The sequence below is a fragment of the Coenobita brevimanus genome, chromosome 53 (genome assembly GCF_032717465.1).
Source record: "Coenobita brevimanus isolate Jiangsu-jjx chromosome 53, ASM3271746v2, whole genome shotgun sequence".
In the NCBI taxonomy this organism is placed as follows: domain Eukaryota; kingdom Metazoa; phylum Arthropoda; class Malacostraca; order Decapoda; family Coenobitidae; genus Coenobita; species Coenobita brevimanus.
The window spans coordinates 9,481,503-9,485,967 of record NC_137006.1 but is presented as its reverse complement, the minus strand read 5'-3'; the positions used below and the strand labels follow the sequence as shown (position 1 = coordinate 9,485,967).

The 4,465-nt window shown below is 42.9% G+C and overlaps 1 non-coding gene across 1 annotated transcript; it reads right to left on the bottom strand.

The window, feature by feature from the left end:
* Window positions 1–3,240: 3,240 nt before the first annotated feature.
* LOC145400889 (5S ribosomal RNA) lies at window positions 3,241–3,359 on the bottom strand. Its single transcript, XR_013897513.1, has one exon. It is a non-coding gene; the product is annotated as a 5S ribosomal RNA (ribosomal RNA).
* Between the last annotated feature and the right edge of the window lie 1,106 nt (window positions 3,360–4,465).

Sequence of the window (4,465 nt, the reverse complement as noted above, 5' to 3'; positions counted from 1 at the left end):
CACATACAGCTCTTCTCATTAAGGTGGAGTCAAAGGCTTTTCGTCTCATTAATTCTCCTCCTCGTACCGGCTCCCTCCAACCTCTGACTCTTTACAACACTGTTGCATCTTTATCTCTTTTCTTTCGCTACTTCAATGGTCACTGCTCCTCTGACCTGTCTGCTTGAATCCCTCCACCTCTACGTCCAGCAACAAACACTCATCTCTTCTCTGTCTAATGCAAGAGTTAACCATTACTCCCAGTCCTTCATTTATACAACACGTCAACTCTGGACCTGTCTCCCTCTGTCTGTATTTCCTACTTTCTATGATCTCGAGTCTTTCAGTAGCAGTGTGGCTCTCCTTTGTATTATTATTATTATTATTATTTTTATTTATTTTTTTTTTTGGAGGAGCTATTTGCGGACTCCTAACCTTTGGTTCTTTCTTCCTTGCATTAAAAAAATTAGTGGGTTCGATTACATGTACAGATTAGAAAGTTATTGATGAATTCAAGGAAGAGAGTTGGTGATAGGACAGATCTCTGAGGAACACAATAGTAGATAGATCTAAGAGAAGAATGGTAGACGTCTGCAACAGCAGCTACTGAAAGAGCAGAAAAGAAGCTAGAGATGAAGGCACAGATAGAAGGATAGAAATCGTGAGAGGGCAGTTTGGAAATTAAAGATTTGTGCCAGACTCGACTGAAAGCCTTAGAGATTTCAAGTGCAGTGGAAAGCTTTCGCCAAAGTCCGGAGAGGAGGATGACCAGGAGTCTGAAAGGTAGGTGAGAAGATCGCTGGTGGAATGTCCCTGACAGAACCTATACTGACAATCAGAAAGATGGTTGTGATAGGAACTATAGTTTGTTTATTTATTTAATTTTTTGTTAAGAATAGACTCGAAAACTTTTGAGACACAAGATGTATAAGCGATTGGGCAATAGTAAGAGGTTTGGGAATGGTCACCCTTCCTTGGGATAGGCTGAATGGGAGCACACTTCCGGAAAGAAAGAAAGGTGCAAGTTGATTGAAGAGGCAAAAGAGTTTACATAGGCAGGGTGTAAGCAGAGAAACAGTTTTTGAGGACATCACGAGAGATCCCATCACGCCCATATGGCTTGTAAGTACTGAGGCCAGTGATGGTAGAAAATTCATCAATTGAAGAAATTTTAATGTCAGTCATTAGGAAGTCAGAGGAAATGATGGAGGAATAACACCGGAATCGTCTAAGGAGGAGTTGGAGGTGAAAGTCTGAGCTTAGCGTTCTGCTTTTCAGTAGAAGAAATTGCTACAAAGCCACCAGGGTCGAAAAGTGGAGGGATGGATTGTGAGGTAACGTTATTAGAAAGGTGTTGGCAGGGTGGCAGGAGGAGCGAGAAGAATTCGTGTTGGAAAGTTCAGTGCATTTAATACAAACGAAATTATTTTTAGCAAAGCAAAGAACAATCTTAGCACGATTCTGGGCACCAACATAAAAGAGATGAGATTCTGGAGTGTGTTGGCTCTGGTACCTTTTGTCGGCCTTCTCCTTATTGTGGACAGCATTAGAACGCATATGATTAAACCTATTTTTTTTTTTTCATTAGACAAAGGATATGAGAAAGAAATGTATGCTTCCATGCCCGAAATAATGACCTCCATAATGCACAAGGCACACTCAGATGGCTCTTCGCCATGGAAGCAATGGTCAGTCTAGGGAAAATCAAAGAAGTACTGCCCGAGGGCCCCCCATTCAGCAGCTGCAAATCGCCACAGCCGCCACTTCTTTGAAGGGTCCACAGGCCTTCCTGGAGCGATACGATAGGCCAAGGTGATAAGATTGTGATTGGAGGAGCCCAACTGAGAGAAAATATTAACTGCGTAAGCAGAAGGATTAGTCGTAAAGAAAAGGCAAATTATGTTGGAACTCTCGCCAAGGCTGTCTGGGATACAGGTAGGGTGCTCTACAAGCTGTTCTAGGTCATGAAGGACAGAAAAGATGTAGGTTTGTTCACCAGGTGAACTAGTGCAGATGTCCGTAAAGAGTCCAAGAAGAGATTGTTCACTGTAAAAAGGATGTGCACCAGCACTTGTACATTACAGTGCCGAGACGTTTACGGGAAAGCATCAGGGGCACGCGTCCAGAGAAGTGGCGCAGACAGAAATGGTTCTTGCATTCCGACAATGTCCCATCACACAGTGTTGTTTGTTCAGCAATTTTTGGCCAAAAACAACGTCGTTGTTGCTCTGCCCTCCCCCCCCCCCTTCCTATACTCACCAGATCTTGCTCCCTGTGACTTTTTCTTGTTCCGCAAGATTAAGTTAGAACAGAGAGGCAGAAGATTTGACAATTTAGAAGAAATCCAGGAAAAAATGGACAGGGTGACAAAAAACAAATACAGGAAATGCCTCCAGGTTTGGGAAAAGAGCTGGGGCAAGTGTATGGTGTCTCAAGGGGATACTTTGAAGGCAAGTAATATGGATTTGCTGTAAGTTCCGTAATGAAGTTTTTTTTTTGTCGATTCCGGGAAGTTTTGGTTACCCTCTCTCTCTCTCTCTCTCTCTCTCTCTCTCTCTCTCTCTCTCACACACACACACACACACACACACACACACACACATATATATATATATATATATATATATATATATATATATATATATATATATATATATATATATATATATATATGTGTGTGTGTGTGTGTGTGTGTGTGTGTGTGTGTGTGTTCATATATATTCATATATTTGGCAGGACCCGACTGTTACTTGGTGTGTTCTCAGGTGGCAGATTCGGGAACAGCTCAGATATATATATATGACTTACCACCTTAGACAGTGCAGACTACGTGACCCCCTGTGGATATTCAAGGTGCTGCCGTGTATTTAAAAAGATGGCACAGAAAGTGCATCTCACAAGAAACTATATGGCAGTGAGGTGGGATTATTTTGCCACAATTCCTTTAGATTCAGTCATGAATGCTACCGCGAATGAAAATTCAGGGGTTCCTGTTGGATCATCGTCAGCTAAAGGTCCGACTGCATCGCCTCCTGTGCTTTCAGGCGGTGTGCCATTGAAGGCAAGCAGGTACGTAGGTGCTGTCTTGGCAAATCATTGACCGGAACATAGGATAAATTGAAATCCATGAAAACCTACATGTTCATCATTCATTCATTGCCAGACGCCATGTATCCCAAACGGGGTGGCCAAGGGCTTAGAGTTAATTGTTTTACAGGGAGGGGCACTAATCCTCCACCAACCCCACTTGACACGTAGGGATGTCAACAGCATCTGGTGTTCCCAGGCGGTCACCCATCCAAGTACTAACCAGACCCAACGTTGCTTAACTTCACTGATCGGACGGGAAGCGGTGTACTCAACGTGGTATGGCCGTTAGGTAAATACAAGTATCAAGAATAGCATAGTGATAGAAAACAGAAGAGGACAGGACAGAAAGAAAGACTGGAGACAAAAAGGCCCCTTTTAGTCGCCTCTTACGACAAGCAGGGATACTGGGGAAGTATTCTTTCCCCCCTTCCCCAGGGGGTCCACACACTCAAGAGAAATTACAAGTTTAATCCCTTCCCACCTGCTGCTTCTCTATTCAGTCACTAATTCCTTAGGTCAAACTCTATGACCTCAACCTATTTCTTTTACGGTATGTTTCTCACAACTTTACCCTCAGCATTCACACCTCTCACCCTCTCCACTCAGTTGTCACCCTCCATCCTCTCCGGCATCAATGTACCCCTTCTTCTCATATCACTAACACATTCAGTTCCCATCCTACCTCTAAAATATATATATATACAATCCTGATCCCACCAGGCCAGTCATTTCATGCCCACTTCACTGTTTCTTATCACTGCTTACAAAAAATCAGCAACCTTCCTTCCTTGTTGTACATTTTCAAGCACTTCACCCTCCAAACTTCAATCCTTACTCATCACACTATCCAAGTACTTAAATGCACTCACACTTTCCACTTCCTCATCATCCAACATCACTGTGCATCCCTCATTTCTCTCGAGGACCATAACTTTACTCTTCCCTACATTCACCATTAGATTCCATATCTTACACACTCTTAGAACCTCATTCACCAAGCCTTGAAGTTCTCCTTTGTCCTCACTTAACAATACAGTATCATCTGCAAACAACAGTACAGGGAGTTTCCAAATGTTGCTCTCTCTCCTTAAAGTCGCTCCATCACAATACTATGGCTCTATTATCTATCCATCATTATCAACATATTCTAATGTCAAACTCTGTACGCTGAGCTATGAATATCCACCTCCATTACTGACCAATTCACACTACCGTACAGCATTAAAATCCTAACACATGCTGCATAAAAGCACTTATTACCCTCCTACCGAGGTAGCCCCACTTCCAGCGCATATCATGTCCCACAAATAACAAAACTCCTCCACACACTGAAGACACACTCCACCAAACTTAATCCTTTCCTACATCTCTGTCTTGCCACACTCTCCCCTCCACA